The sequence below is a fragment of the Hermetia illucens genome, chromosome 1 (assembly GCF_905115235.1).
Source record: "Hermetia illucens chromosome 1, iHerIll2.2.curated.20191125, whole genome shotgun sequence".
NCBI lineage: Eukaryota > Metazoa > Arthropoda > Insecta > Diptera > Stratiomyidae > Hermetia > Hermetia illucens.
The window spans coordinates 74,568,753-74,586,192 of record NC_051849.1 but is presented as its reverse complement, the minus strand read 5'-3'; the positions used below and the strand labels follow the sequence as shown (position 1 = coordinate 74,586,192).

The window sequence follows — 17,440 nt, the reverse complement described above, 5'->3', positions numbered from 1 at the left end:
AATCTGGAGATGAAGCATCAACAAATGATCTTCACAATCACCTGAAGAACGTTATCATTGATACGGCCACAAACATATTTGACCCACGCGGCGAGAAAAATCGGAGCGGCTGGTTTGACCATGAATGTAAGCTAGTTACAGAATGGAAGAATGCTGCATACCGAGTAATATTGCATTCTCAAAGAACGCGGGCACGCGCAGAGACTTATCACGAACTCCATCGAACGGAGAAGCGACTTCACAGACAGAAAAAGGAACCCTGGGAGAACCAACAAGTCTGTGGACTAGAAAAGTACAGGAACCAACCGCACCAGGCGCGAAAGTTTTACCAACAAGCCAACAAGTTAAAGCCTTATACACCTCGATGCTCATCCCGCGGAGACAAAGAGGGACGGACAAATACTGCCACCACCAAGTATAGAAGAAACAGTCCGTGGAATTCATCGGCTTAAAAATCACAAGTCGCCAGGAGCAAATGGAATTACAGCCGAACTAGTTAAATATGGAGGCGATTAATTACACCAAGCGGTTCATCAACTGATGCTCAAAGTATGGGACAGCGAATGCCTGACGACTGGCAACGAGGCATTATCTGTCTCATACATAAAAAGGGAGATATCACACAGTGCAGCAATTATAGAGGTATCACGTTACTGAGTAGCATCTATAAGATATTCTTGTCTATCTTGCTAGGCCGAATAGCCCAATACGCTCAAAACATATTGGCCCATACCAAAGAGGCTTCACTCCAGGCAAATCAGCAACAGATAAGATTTTCTCTGTGCGGCAAGCGATGGAAAAACTGCTGGAATATGGCCGTCATCATCATCATCGACACGGCCATGGGAGAATTCGGTATCCCGACGCAATTGATAAGACTGACTAGGCCGACCTTGACCAATGTGTGAGTCCAGATAAAAGCAGCAGGATCACTCTAAAGACCAGTCAATATCAACAATGGTCTACAAGGGGATGCTTTATCTTGCGTCCTCTTTAACCTGGGCCTGGAAAAAGTGATCGGTGATGCTGAGGTAAATACGAGAGGCACCATCCTCTTGAAGTCCACCCAACTACTGGCCTACGCTGACGATATCCACATCATGGGAAAACAACCCGAGATGTACAGTCTACCTTCATCCAGATCGAGCAGGCGGCGAGAGATCTCGGGCTGCATGTTAGTGGCGACAAGACGAAGTACATGGTCGCAAAGTCAGCGCCAAAACCAAAAGAACGAATAACATCAAATCGCACTGGTCAAACGAAAACAATGAAGATAGGAGACTACAACTTTGAGACCGTTGACAATTTCTCCTATCTAGGGTCGAAAATCCGAAAATCCGTCGATGAAATCCGCACGCAATTGTTGTCAACCAACAGAGTCTATTTCAGCTTACAAAAACTGTTTCGCTCGAAACGTCTCACCATAGGGTCAAAGCTCATACTGTACAAGACTATGATCTTGCCAGTCCTTATGTATTCCTCGGAGACTTAAGCTCTTAGCAAAAAAACTGCGAACTCTTGGCCGCGTTCGAGAGAAGAATCCTCCGAAGAATTTTTGCCTCCTTACATGAAGATGGACGATTCCGTAGCCTACATAAAGACGAAATCTATGAGCGATACCACGACCATCTGGTTGTGGACAAAATTCGGCTCAACGGGTTATGGTGAGCGGGTCACTTAATCCGTATGGATGAGGATGATCCAGCCCGGAAAGTCTATAAGGGCAATATCTACGGTAGAGAAAGAAGACGAGGCAGACCATGCCTAAGATGGAGTGATGGTGTAGGTCAGGACGCCAGACAGCTTTTAGGGATATCGAATTGGTGGATCTTAGCTCAAAATCGGGGTGTCTGGAGTTCCTTATAAAGGCGGGCCCAGACAGGGTACCGGTTGTTGCACCGTTGATGATGATGATGAAAACAAAATGTTTTCAGGTGATGTAAAAGTGTTCGCTACAGAAAACAAGTTATACCGAAAGCTAGTCCTTCGGGTATAAAGGTTTTGTGTTCATCTTATGTGAGAAATTTTCTACGCATGCTTTTCCATTCGAGTGTGGCTAAAAACCCAAAATATTTTAGGATGACCTTTGAAATGAGTTGATACAAGTCAGTGGGATAAATAATAATGGCGTTATAATCAAAATAATGCAATCACCGGAATTTTTGATATAAAAATCAATAGAAACAAAAACTGGTTTTCTCATATAAATTGAAAGTAAGCCGAATTCCTTGAGAATCTACTGTATTTAACCACTCGCAATAAATTTTTATAAATTGGTGGATATGAAGGGCGTAGTGGAAAAAAGTGTGATTTACCACAAGAAACCATTGTTTCAAAGTATTTCAAAGAAAAGATGATAGTGGGAAACTGCTGACTTAGTATTTGAGCGATGGAAAGGCCACATTTTTATACTTTAGTATTTTTTGACTATCTTTATAAGTTTTTGTGTTAAGCAAAGCCTTATTAAAATCGGTTCAATGTCTGTCTGTCTGTCACAGCCGATTTGCTCGGAAACGGCTGAACTGATTATCACGTAATTTGGTGAGAACATGTGGTCTGTATGTCTTCTTACATACAGCAAGTGGCGCCATTTTGTGTTGAGTCTGAAGGGGGCTTTCCATACATGCGAAAGGGGGGTGTACAATTTTTTTCACAGTGTATGGTCATGTGGGGTATCGAATAAAGTACGATTAGTACTTTCCGAAACTGATCTTATCAGAAGATATTGAATGAAACATAGGGGAGTGGGGGTTCAAAATGTGTGCCTCAAAAAGTGAAACAAGTCTCGTTCTCAGAATCTACCCAACCAAAAAAACTGAAAAAAAAAATTACAGTGACGCATCTATACGAAATCTAGGCCTCAAAATACATTCCGTTCCGATATCTGTACAAATAAAGTTAGTAATGATATATTACCATGTTTTAAAAATTTACCCGAAAACCACCCTTAAGTTCATCCTAGAAGTACAAAACTTGCCAACAGTGTAGCCGATAATATAAGACATTTTGAACGCAATGCAACTATTATTTACAAAGTTATTGGAAGTCAAATTATTCATGAAAATTTATTGCATTCTAGGACGTGTGTGACGTCATCATCATATGTATACAGTGAACTTATATGAAAGGCGGAGTCCATGCAGACACCTTCGCTTTTCTTTTTTATATTTTTTTAGTCATTTAAATCAGTATCAACTAAGGGAGACGGGGTAGTGTTCAATAAGATGGACGTATGTGTATGTTATGTATGCTTTAGTGCACAGAATAAAGTAGAAATGCGCAAAAATGCGTTAGATCAATTTTGCGCACAATATTTATGTTTTCAATATGAATGTCATATGCATTATTTGTTTGGCAATATACGACGGAATGTTTTGCACTCTTGTATGTACATATGAATGCAAAAACGTTCATAGAGAATTACTCACATAAGATTAACACGAAACCTTTATACCTGAAGCACCAGCTTTCGGTATTCTAACTTGTTTATTTTTGAGATATTTGCATTTAAAAATAAAAAAAATGGGGTAAATCACGCTTTTTCTCCCTGTTAAACTCAAAGGGGAACTATGCTACCCACTACATGCAATAGAATTCACAAGTTTCGCCTTTCTACCAAATTTCGTATCAATAGAAGTAACGGTTTCTGACCAGAACTGTGACAGACAGGCGTACAAAGACAGACGGACGGACCGATTTTAAAAGGGTTTTGTTTTATCCAAAACCTTAATAAGGGTTTGTTTTACACAAAACCTGTGAAGGGATGAGAACGTCGGAAGCTCAGCTATAATTGGCGTACCACAATTGACATCACTCATGCAGCACCGTATAAAACCATTACCAGTAGCTAATCTTCAAGCGAAGCTGCAGACAGAAAAAAATTATAAATTTCACATGGAAGAAAAAAATTGGGGCACTAGAGACTAGACTAGAGCAAGCACTCAAAGAAAATCGGGAATTAGAAGTAAAGATCACTAAAATGGAGCAGCGCCAGCAAAGACGCCAGCAGAAATGCCCCTCTCGAATGAGAAAAGCATCAACGTCGGACCAAAATGACGACCGCAGGGCCAGTTAAACAAACAGAACAAAAATCGATATCGATGGAAAGTGCACCAATGCAGGCAACATTGGGACTACCAAAAATATCGACACTGGCGGATAATAATACGAGAAAAGGAAGCGAACCTGATTATCATCCAACGGAAAACCAGAGCAGACGGATGAACTAAATGTATTGGAGCAGTGCGATGGAAAGGAAACAGATACCGATTTCGTCCTTAAAAATAAAAATATTAGTCCGCCCGCGACCAAAAGCAGGAAACAGAAGAAGAAGGCGGAGAAAACTTCGCCCAACAGAAGAGATGTTGAAGACAGCGGGCACTACTATAGATTTCCAGAAGGTCACTCGCTTCAGCACCAGAAAATTGATGTAGCACTTTCAGATGCAAATAATCCTTGAGAGTAGGGTTAGCGACCTGAGTGGCATCAAGTCACTCTACTATCAGGCAGTGCGCTTCAAAATCCTAGAAAATGGGCAGAACTTAAAAATAAGGGGATCAGGGTATTTGTCTAGAGACACTCCAGAGGGATGGCAATTGCGATTTTCGGACAAAATTGTATATACTGTATATATTATAAATACTGTAAATAAAAATATGTAAATATATCGCTAAGAGAAATTTTGTAAATATAGTAAAATTAATAAATAGCCCTGAAACGATTGTTAAGCATTTTGACAAGGAAATTGCAAATATTAAATATAAATAATGAAAAAATATATACACGGTGCGCTCCAAAAGTGTCGGGACTCCATTTAAAAAAATATTAAAGGATAAACAAAAATTATTAATTTAATTTTCTGCATACATCCCCCCTCTCTCTCTATATACTTCGTAGAAAGTCTGTTCAAGCTATGGAATGCCCACTGAAAGTCCTCCGTAGGAATTCACTTCATGTTTCTCATCACATTCTGCTGATTCGATTTGATATCTTAAAAAGGTTCACCTTTGAATGCCACTTTCAGCCTAGGAAGCAGCATGAAGTCCGCGGAGGCGAGATCAGATAAGTAGGGAGGATGATCAATCATATTAACTTCTTTTTTGGACAAGAACTTCTTAACAATGAGAAAGGAATATGATGATATGAAAACCATTCACCAGCGTCCCACATTTATCTTCGTACTCGACGAATGCAATTCTACAGACACACCAACAGGGCCAGGGAGCAGGAATTCCCGGTAGATAATTCCTCACAAGTCGAAGAATGCTATCAACATGGTTTTCACTTTGGACTTCATAGCACGCTCCTTGATTGGCCGTCCCTCCCCCCAATCCCTAAGCTCAGCTATTTGGTGTTTCGTGGATTGGTCATACTAAAAGCCCCACGACTCATCACTGGTGACAATGTTTCATGAAATATTGACGTGTTTGTCAACCCATTCCACAAAATTTTGTGAACCATGATAACAGGTCTCAACACGCTAACTCCTACCATTCTTATTTCATGCTGTTTTACCAATCCGTGAGATCAGTGAATACCGTACTAGGATTTTGAACATTTTCTGATACAAGCCGATATAATTGAAAAAGTAAAAAATTGTATATATATATAAAGCCCATACGGATTATAAAAAATTATATAAAAAAAATTGAGAGCCACAGACAAATTTTTTATGGTTTTATTATCTGTAAGAAATGCTGTAAATGTTGTAATGGTCATGGATTGAAGTGCTTTCGAAAACCGAAAATCGAGTCCTTTAATCATTGCCATCGCAAACGCCACGGCTGTCCCAAATGTTGTTGCCAGAAAAACGAAAAAAGAGTCCTGTAAACGCCGAAAGCTCAGACGAAACGAGTCCTCGAAAAACAAATGGACACACAAACTCATCTCTAATATTAGGAATTGCATCGAGTGAAGTCATGACGAAAAAAGGACAATCATACTCAGTTCATCAAAGGAAAGGGATACTTTTTCTAGACAGTGGCTGTACCTTGATAAATGATTCTCCGGATTGCCTTAGACACGACCGCAAGCTAAACGGCCCAAATCATGTGGCATGCCCGAGATTTGAAACTGAGCGATATAGGCTGAACGCCGTGCTGAAAGCAAAATAAAGTTTGGGAGATTTTCAAAGGCAAACTTCAGCTATTTATACAATTATAAAAATCCAGAACGATATATTGAAAGGCTCAAGTAATATTTAAATTGTGATAGCGTGGGACAAGGTCGGAGAGACAACCGCGCTTTTAGGTAACTGGGAATTCTACATGCGAGCGCTCTAGCCCCAGCTTAAGACCTACAAATTAGAGCTAAAATAAACAAACATAAAATTCTATAATACTTAATTGATGGTTTATTATCAAGTCTTTTTATAGAATGCCTACTATCAATGTCTAATTCAAATCGTTAATGTAGGGTCTCCTCAATATGGCTATGATGCGTAGTTATAACAACATTATAATGCATAGGTGGCAAGCCAAATGTTACTATGCAAAGTGTATTCCAAAAGCAACGACCATTTGGCTTTAAACAAATAAGCTTGTGAGAATTTTTTTATTGACAATAATGTTTTACTACATATCTAATTTACTTTTCCCCATAATCGCCATTCACTTCTAAACATTTGTCATAACAGTGCATAAACTTCCTTAAACCCTCAGCATAGAATTTTATGGCATGGGAATTGAACCAGTTAATAATAATAATCGTTGGCGCAACAATCCATTTTGGATCAGGGCCTTGAAGTCACTTTTTCGAATGGAGGAGGTAGCCGTTGGGTGGAAGGTCGAGACTGTATGGATAATGGTCTAAAAATTTCCAACAAAAGTTTTGAATCTTCTTCTTGACTGAGGCAACGATGTGAGGACGGACGTTGTCGTGAAGAAGCATGACACCGGACGGTTAGCGTTTTAAAATTCAGGTCAGCTGTGATTACTGGTCTGCGTTTCATGAAATCATACTTTTTGACCCACTATGGCGCATCGTCTGTTGATTCCATTCGATATCCACCTTTCGCTGCCCGCAATAATGACGGAAGACAAATCATCTCGATCTTATCGATAGTGACTCCCACTTTGCCCGCAATTTGCGATATACAGGCTGTTCTGCGATATTCCTGTAGAAAAAGGTTCATAAGATATGGATGGATGGATTTCAACAGTTGAATATCCTTTCGCAAAGCAAAACTTTAATCACGGCGCACTCCATAACTGACAGGAAAAACGGCTACTGCGACCTACATTCACCGATTGGCAAAGGTCTACTGAAACAAAAGAGCAACCGCAATAGCTTTTTAAATAGTCAATAGATGGGACTGCATGCGTCAAACTGTGTTCAGGCCTTCCAAAATTTAAATATAAGAAGGTAGGAAGATGGTCCAAGTAGAAATTGGTCTATTTTTTTCTCAATACTAGTTGGGATCTCGTGGCACAGATATGGAGAGAGTTAGCTTTTCCAGAAGACAGCATCTAACCAGAATTTCTTAAACAGATTTATATGATAAAGTTTGCGACTGATAATCAGTGAGGTAGAATTGACCTGGTTTGGGTCGAGAATCCCCAACAAATGAACATGCCTATTAAAATCAGCCTTAACAGACAGAAACAAGCAAAATTTTAAATTCGTGTTAGTAGTAGTACATCATAAGGAACTAACTATGAATCACTTCCTCCATAAAAGTGACAGTACAAGCGAGACATTCAAGGACAACTACATTGTACAGGCTTGCTTTTCATTTGGAAAGTTAAACCTATTCATGAATACACTCTAAACTTACAAGGAAAGCTTGCTATGAGATAGTGGCGCTGGGAGGAATATACCCTAAATTCAGTTTGACGCTGACTTTTTCACTCTTGGGAAGTAGAAATTTATTCAAAAGAGGCAACTGTGACCTGCTATAGCTTTGTTGATGATAGTTGGATTTCTACCAAACTTTCCAATATGATACCCCATATCATATCTGCATTACAGATCTAAGATGAACTTATGCTATTATTACCTTTATTCTAGCAGATTTCTATTTTGGAAAGTACTAATCGAGACCTTTCATTTGATACCCCTCATGGCCATATTCGATGGAAAAAAATCTTTTTCGTGTAGTTGTACGTGTTACAACGTAATTCAACGCTTGTGTGAGGGCCCACAGATCTAACCTTTCTACCTAAGAAAATTGCGGACGGACAGCAGAGACAGTGAATCGATTTTAATAAGGCTTTGTTTTCAACGAAGTCTTAAACATACTTCCTTAAATTTCCAATTTTTGGCTCACCTTATAAGATTCCAAATGACAAATAGTCTCCATTACTCTAAGAGAATAAATTGTAAAAAGAAAAAAGTGTATAAAAAGAGAAAGTAAGCAAAAATTCTCCTTGTTTATAATCTTCATCAAAAACTTCAAAATATGCCCGATCTAGGCCTGCGCCTTAATAAAGAACTCCGAAAACCTGGTTTTGCTCCACCAATTGAATTTCTCTAACAGAGCATTTCACTTTCGTTCCACTACCGCAACTTCTGCCACGTTTTGCTTTACTACTATAGATATTGTCCTTAAAGACTTTCTAGGCTGCATCATCTTCGTCCATACGGATTATGATGACCCGCCCACCGTATTTTATTGGGTCGAATTTTATCCACAGCCAAATGAACGTGGTATCGCTTATAAATTTCATCGTTATATAAGCTACTGAATTGTCCATACCCCTGTAGAGAGCCAAGAATTCTCTGCAGGATTCTCAGCTAAAAGTTGGCAAGTTTCTGGAACCCTATGTTTCTGGCTAAACAGTTCTTGTAAATTCGCTATCACCAACCACCTACCTTCATTGGTTTTAATCAAACAGTGCTATTGGATGTTATTGCATTGCTCCTATTTTTTTGGTACTGACGTAGCCATCATGTACTTCGTCTTGATTTCATTAATGTGCATCATAAGATTTCGTGCCACCTGCTGGATCTGAATGAAGGCAGCTCATACATCTCGGATTATTCTTCCCATTATGCCAATATTGACAGCATAGGCCAGCACTCATTTCATCGTGTTGGACCACCTATTCTATAGTAACGCTAAAAAGGATACATGGCAGAGCATCTCCTTGTCTTAGACCATTATTGATGGTGAAAGGTCCCGAAACTGATCCTTTATTTCCATGTGAGCTCGCACGTTGACCAGCAAGCAACAGATTAGTCTTAGCATTTTTGTAGGGATACCAAATTTTTTGATGACCCTGTAAAGTTTTCCCCGGCTATGGTCTCATAAATAACTTTAAAGTCGATTGAAATTTGATGTATTTGTCGCAAAGAGAAAATCTGATCTTGCTGCTTGAATTGAGGTCTTTTCGGTAAGGGGTGGTGAAATTCTGGTCGTTGTTCAGTACATCTGGGTTTATATGGCTTCATACTGATTGTCTCTCGGTACTTCTTGAGTTCACAGACCTGTTGGTACTCACAGGCTTCCTTTTTCTGCATTCGCCATCGTTTTTTGAGATTGTTGCCTTTTCCGGTATATTGTTAATAATGCAAAGTTCAATTTGTCTTTTATTTAAGTCCATAACTAGGCGAGGATGAAATATTGTAGATAGAAAGGGGGCCAAACTCAACTGACTACCTCGGTATTTTTAACAATATTTAGCTCACATCCATTTCTTATCCCAATTGGCAGTTGGGTTTAAAACAATGGAACTAAAAGCAAGCATATAGTAGGGAATATAGCTAGCTTAGATGAGAAAAACCTTTCAATGTTCAGCTCCAAATGGTCATATCAGAAAATCACAGAACCTATGGAAATCAATCAGTTGCGAGGCATAAAGTATCTCGACAAACCACAACGTCTAACGGTCAACGTTCTTACTCCTATTAAAGAAAAGGATCAGGTAACGAACGATAGCTTTTACAGTTGGCTGAGACTTTGGATTTGAGACTGAACTGGTAGCTCAAGCGTATGCGTCCACTCTGGAAAAGAAATTAGTACTCATAAACCCGTCAAAAGCACGTGGGCAAGAGTAAGGGACACTAATAAAACTGTCGCGTAGGTAAGACTAGAAACTCATTCCTGGAAAAAAAGGCAGCGATTGATTTGAATTGGAAATATTGGATAGGAAAGACGATACTTAAAGATAATATAATAAAAAAATAAAAGCTTACAAAACAGTGACAAAAACTGGGTCGTAACCAAAATCGCGTATTAATAGACACAAAGATGGTAGCATCATCAGTGGAAAATAAAAGATGGACGGTATCATAATTTGCCGATTTCCTCAACTCGACCGACAAAGTAGCAACAGCGGGTTGCCTCGAAAATGAAGGACACTGTTATTAGCGTCGATTCAATGTTTCTACAGTCCAAAATGAATGATATGCTCGCGGTACTATTTAAAGCCAACTACATTTGCTCAGGCCCAAAGGAACCTTCGTAAAACTCGATACAGTAGAGAAGGTAGGATTACAGGTCAATAGAGAAGATCATAGCCTAAATTGTAAAACAGAAGCCAGCTGAACCAAATATCGCAATTGGTGAATACAACTTGGAAAACGTTGATAACTTTTCATATTTAGGAAGAAAGGTTTTGTATTTTCTTATGTGAAGAAGCTTGGGTTTACGAGAATTTCACGCATGCATCGTCAAAAATTCAATTGTGCACTATTTTTCAAGAATGAGGAAAATAAGTTACTTCATATACGGACTTCAAACACTATATATCAACTATTCTCATGAATAATGACGTCAGCATCACATTTTGCACATTCTCACCCTTTAGTCCCCTATTTTGAGACGGATGTCGAAAATAATATCTGCACGTGAAAGTACTAATTGAGGCCTTCGATTTGATTCCCGACGCGGATTTAGCAGGAGAAAAATAAATTTGACACCTCCTTCGCCCTGTGAATTGGTGCGTAAAGATATACTCGAAGTATTCCCTGCTTGTCATAAAAGGTGATTAAAAGGGATAGAAATGTGTGGGCTAGTAACCTGTAAATTTCGTAACTTTATTGCTGTGTAAACGTGTACAACGTCTACGACCTTTAGCTATCGAAAACGACTTACGATTGGTTTTTGAAAATGTGCTCGCACTCCTCGACAACGACATCGAGGATCTCTCGAATGCCCGTTCTCTCCAATTCCAGTGAGCATTACAGCCATATGAACTGAACATTCTGGGCCTAAGTGAAGTAAGATACTGGGAATCTGTTTAGTACTCCTCGCCCTCTTACGCAACATGCTTTTGTACTTTAGAAGAACCGTCGCTAGACAGGAGAAAATCTATCTTGTCGAAGTCCAGAGAAGTTCAGCGTGCTGGGACAAAAGAAAATTTGTTATCGCCCTGGTCAGGGAAGCTGAAGATGCCGCAGAACGCAATGATCAATGACGAAAGAATTTAAATGTGGTCGCAAATCTTTCGATGGTTCTGTGAAGGACGTCAAGGTTGACTCCTTATCTATGATGACGAGCAACTAAAAAGTTAGAAGGAACACTTCAACACGGTTCTTAACCATATCACCATAACCAATGGCTTATCACCGTAACATGTGAATATAAACTGTTTTTCAAAGCAGGAGAGATATGATCTCGGCCATTAATGCACCCAAACGGAGTAAAGCCACTTGACTTGATAGCCTCCCCACAGAGTTATTTATCGCTGCACATATAGTTTATGAAGATCTGCTACTGCCACGTACAGAAATCCTGGGAATCGGAGTCCTTTCCAAGAGAAAGGAAGAATGGGGTGATCCGAAAAGGAGCACACGTTTTGAGTGTGATAATTGAAGGGGTATTTGCGTGCTCCCTATCGTCACTGCCGAAGATAATAGCTAAAATAATCCTGGAACGCATCAGAAAATAGCTTGAAAGCTTGACCGACATCTAGCACGTGACGTAGAAGACTTCTTCAGAAGTCCTAGAGGGAGCTAAAGCTCATTTCAGCAAACCGTGAACTATGGCGCGGTGGTGTGGTTGATTCGCTATATCCCACCAAGTGATAAATGTCAACCATATTTTACAAGCCAGCCTCTCTTTAAATTCCACACAAATTCATAGCGCTTAAAAAATTTGTTTTGAATCATTTGAATCAACGCAGCCGTTTTCAAGAAAAGTGTATGTAATGACCAGACAGCCAGTACAACGATTTTAATAAAGTTTCATCTTACATAAAATTTTGTATATATCATCTTATAATATTAGATCCTCCCCATGGTAAAGTCGAAATACATACATAGAAAGACGAAGCTCCGTGTCTATAAAGCAATTATCTAGCCTGTGCTATATTACGGAAGCGGAGCCTCAGGCTTTAAAAGCAAAGTGTCAAGAAGAATCCTTTGAGTAGTTCGAGAGGATGACCCATGGTGAATCAGGCACAACAGAGGGCTGTACGTTATATATGACGACCGGAAATTACCTAAGGTGCTAAAATTACGAAAACTCAAATGGGTTAGCCACATTCAAGAATTATGCGACTCGAGAGTACCCAGTTTTCAGCAGGAAAATCTATTGCATCAAACCAGTTAATCGATGCTGACGACGCTTCATTATTAGGAACAAGCAACTGGTAGACGCGCTCATTGAATCAAGGGAACTGAAACCAGTACTAGGATGTGCAAAGAGTGCATCGTCCAAAACCTGCATGGCTTGAAATAATTGGGAAAAAGTGTAGTTTTCTGGAAGAGTTCTGAGGACAGTTGGCACACATTGCTGGAAATATGGAAAGATGGCGAGTAAGTGTGGTTGGCAATCCGTTTTCAACATAAAGGTCCACAACAGTTGATAATAGACAATAGAGAATATGTAAAACAATTGGAAAATAATGCCCACATGACCTAACCTAGTAGTGAGGTTACCCATACTTCATGTCATGGCAAGTCCAACTAATTCATCATCATCAACGGCGCAACAACCGGTATCCGGTCTAGGCCTGCCTTAATAAGGAACTCCAGACATCCCGGTTTTGCGCCGAGGTCCACCAAATCGATATCCCTAAAAGCTGTCTGGCGTCCTGATGTACGCCATCGCTCCATCTCAGCCAGGGTCTGCCTCGTCTTCTTTTTCTACCATAGATATTGCCCTTATAGACTTTCCGGGCTGGATCATCCTCGTCCATACGGATTAAGTGACCTATTGAGCCGAATTTTATCCACAACCGGACGGTCATGATATCGCTCATATATTTCGTCGTTATGTCGGCTACGGAATCGTCCATCCTCATGTAGGGGGCTAAAAATTCTTCGGAGGATTTTTCTCTCGAACGCGGCCAAGAGTTCGCGATTCTTCTTGCTAACAACCCAAGTCTCCGAGGAATACATGAGAACTGGCAAGATCATTATCTTGTACAGTAAGAGCTTTGACCCTGTGGTGAGACGTTTCGAGCGAAACAGTTTTTGTAAGCTGAAATAGGCTCTGTTGGCTGACAACAACCGTGCGCGGATTTCATCATCCTAGCTGTTATCGGTTGTGATTTTCGACCCTAGATAGGAGAAATTATCAACGGTCTCAAAGTTGTAGTCTCCTATCTTTATTCTTCCCGTTTGACCAGTGCAATTCGATGTTGCTGGTTGGTTGGTTTTCGGTGCTGACATTGCCACCATATATTTTGTTTTGCCTTCATTGATATGCAGCCCAAGATCTCGCGCCGCCTGCTCGATCTGGATGAAGGCAGTTTGTACGTCTCGGGTTGTTCTTCCCATGATGTCGATATCGTCAGCATAGGCCAGTAGTGCAACTGATGTCCATATTCCAACAGTTTTTCCATCGCTTGTCGCAGAGAGAAAATCTGATCTGTTGCTGATTTGCCTGGAGTGAAGCCTCTTTGGTATAGGCCAATGATATTCTGGCCGTATGGGGCTATCCGGCCTAGCAAGATAGCGGAGAATATCTTAAGTCCAACTAACTAGTCACTATTTTATCTATGTAGATGTATGTATGCATATACGTAGTAGAAGTCAATGAAGGAAGAATCGTTCACACATCTCCTAATTTCCTCTCTTTTAAAATTTAGGCGAATTTCACTCATACGTTATCTACTCAAATTATCTCCATTGTATTTTCTTCACTTCCTCGTGAAATATGTACTTTGTCGTAAAAACTAAGCATTCAAAAGAGGGATTAGGGAGTATTTACACAGAAAAAGGTATAATTTTGTAAGCACTGTATGCTGTGAAATTTCTAGTACTATTTCGAGTAGCAGCTCTTTTGGCATTAAAATGGGTACGCTTTACTACGCAACCAGGAATGTGATGTATGTTCATGGATGCATACATACGTGGTCCTATGTTATTACGGATATTCTGTACTTTACAATTTCATATTTTATTTATGGGCGGCGTCAACAGAACTCATCATTAATTCAGTGTCTACGCAAAAGAGATAAAAGGAGCTTTCTTCGGACCCACAGCAAAAGTAACATGAAATCAGGTGTAAAAGACAACAAAAATAGATTCCGGTGGAAGCTTCATCACGTGGTAAACAAAAAAACTCACGAGAAATTCAAAAAGTTCTTTGAACGCGGAAACAGACCGGAAAGAAATTTGTGTCAATCTGCGGTGTTTAAAAATAAGTACCGTAAATGCAAAAGGTTGAGTAAATAATAAATAAGGTGAACTGTTAGAAATAATTGATCAGGTACACTTACTCCTTTTGTAAATCCTAGCACGAGTTCAAGCGATGGCTAACTGCGGCCGAAAGCAGGCAACTTGCAGATTTCCCAACGTTATCGATTCGATAAGATGCCCAAGGCGCACACGTCTCCGTGCAACGTTTTGACCCTTTTCAGGACTTTACCTTTTTGGTTAATTCACTTTCGTCACCCTCACAGGAAGTTCGTTAAATTATTACAAATTCAAACACTCAACCAAATATAAATGCAATTTTATGATCACCACCCAACAAGGAACAATTGGAACTTATAACCAGATAATTGGTTCAATAAAGTGGGAAGTGACCGCTGGTGTCGACTTTATTCATTTATATCTATAAGACAGCACTTTCCATAAGCAAATTGTCCATTTAGCGCAAAGTCACATTCACAAAGGTCACCTACCAGACGAAATGACTAACGACGACACGGTCATTAAGCATCCGAAAAGGGCAAGAAATCAGCGCGGACGGCGAACCACTACACCCGCCTAGAAAACCTGCAGGACCTCCTAAGCCGCCGACAAAGGGAACACCCGACCGCGAAAGGTGTGCAACTCAATTTTCTGTGAAATTTCCAAGGGAGTGATCAGGGACTGGCAAGTGGCCTTCCCTTCGCGATTTTCAACGCTAATACCACCGGGCCCAGAATAATTCCTCTGTATGGAAATGCGAAAGCACGCGATTGCCGTCACCTAACTAAACTCTACCAGTTCCAACTGCAAACTGAAAAAATGTTCCTCAGTTTTTCGGGGAGCATCGTCGCCTGAGCGCCAAAGCCCCAACTGAGCCAACAACAACTAATTCAAAGGAAAACAGCGCAAGAGTAGCTTTCAAGCGACAAGTGTTCGGGAAAACTTGAACCACTGCGTGTTGTCTGTAGCGAACTTACTATTGCATGTGGGAATTTGCTTGAGACCAAGGGACGCCAAGGCGGAAAATGTTGAGTACCGAACAGCTAATGTTCACCACCGCCAGCCTAACACAAGAATTTCCCACGGAAAATCAGTGGAAAGCGGTCACGAGCTCGAAAGCTCTGTGCACGAGAAACTGCTTAACTTGATTATGTTTTCCTCTGGTCGCTGGTGCAAAGGCATTGCACTGGTTGTAATACTGAGGAGCCGGGAAAACGCTGCGGACGTTGCATATTGATTGTGATGTGGCGAAAGTTGACCCAATGAACAGAATAGTGGAATAATGGGAAGCGTCCAAGGATAAATCCTGTTCTAATATTCTCTGAACTATAGTCAACTCTCCCCCTCCCTAATGATGGGAAACTAGAGCGAATTTCCCCCAAACGATGATATAGCCTGATGTCATCCAATAATGAAAGGTTGGGTAACAGCCAGGTCGGAATTTCCACCTTTGCCAATTTTTCTGTTTTCGTTACATAACAAATTGTCTCAAGTACATACGTATGCATATAATGCTTTCAACTAGTTTTATTCGGCAGTAGTTGTTTTCTTTAATGGATCTGTCCATTAAATTCAAACGTAAGAAAACCAGTCGAAGCTTTTATTAATGCGAGTATTTGGTTGTAGAAATTGTTAGCGCTTCCGAATCTGCCAATTTCGTACTAAAAACGCTTTAGATATTTAAAATTTCACGAGTCATGATAAAGAAAAAACATGCTTCCTAGGCCTGAAGAAAGACCAGAGACGAATTATTCTAGCCTTTCTAGTGAATACCGGTGGAAATTTTAGAAATTATTAATTAATAATTATAATGCATGGTGTTATTTTATCCACATTAATAATTTACATTCGGCAACCGAAATTACCAAATATTACTTAACACTAGGCATCACGTAAGATGCCCTGTGAGTTGGGGTTTAAAAATACACAATTTCTCTTTGACTTTATTTAACACAAATCTATCAAAGTGTAGCAGAGGCGGTACATCACTAATTGGATACTTTTCAGTCTGAATCTCGTTGCAGAGGCCTTCTACTCTTTTAAAAGCTACAAGAAGGCTGATTGGAGGAAGTTTGGCCAATCCTTCAAGAACAAACTCTCCAGTGGCTCGTAATAGTAACATTGGTATGACGAAGGAACTAGAACCAAAGTTCGGGGTTCTGGGAAATATACTCGAATCCGCTTTGTGTCGTGCTTTGCAAAACGCAGCAAAAGGACGTTGCCACCGTGATGGAGTGAAGATCTGTCTGAGGGATCAACATATACTATAAAATATACAAGGACGTCAATCAAGACTGCGAGAAAGCGCCTCTTCTCTCCAGGTTCACAATGATTCTGGCCAAGGAGCAGAGGAGCTCCTCCTTTCTTAAAAGGTCGGAAGGGCCCTGTACGGAATCTTCAGGTTAGACCCTGGGGCTGCTCGCCCATGCGTACACCCCACCAAGGAGGATACTAAGTCTGAAACTAACTTGGACGTGTATAGGCCCCGAAGACAAAACCAGCTGGGCTATCGGCAGGCTATAAGCCAGCGAAGGACCCTCAGCCAGGTGTCGAAGGCTCTATAGAGCTTCCTGGACGTTTTCTTAAGGATAATCATGGAGGGGACCTTCTTTCCCACATGCCTACCACAAAAGCAAATCCTCGAAAACCACTTTTTATCGGGCAATTAGCACAGCTATGTCCAGATAGCTGCGTGGTTAGAGCATAAGGCTATCGTACGGAAGGTCGCGGTTCGAATCTCACTAATGGCAGTGAAATTTGTATCGTGATTTGACGTCGGATACCAGTCGACTCAGCTGTGAATGAGTACCTGAGTCAAATCAGGGTAATAATCTCGGGCGAGCTCAATGCTGACCACATTGTCTCCTACAGTGTTCTGTAGTGTACCGTTACGGTCGTGAATAAAATGCTCTAA

At 40.4% G+C, this 17,440-nt stretch overlaps 1 protein-coding gene across 2 annotated transcripts in view; it reads right to left on the bottom strand.

The window, feature by feature from the left end:
- Positions 1–15,397, bottom strand: part of LOC119655631 (mannosylglucosyl-3-phosphoglycerate phosphatase) — a 114,847-nt gene extending 99,450 nt beyond the window's left edge. For both annotated transcript variants that reach the window (XM_038061612.1, XM_038061628.1), the window contains exon 1: positions 14,610–15,397. The gene's annotated coding sequence lies outside the window, so the exon portion shown is untranslated. The remainder of the gene's footprint in view (positions 1–14,609) is intronic.
- Positions 15,398–17,440: the final 2,043 nt, after the last annotated feature.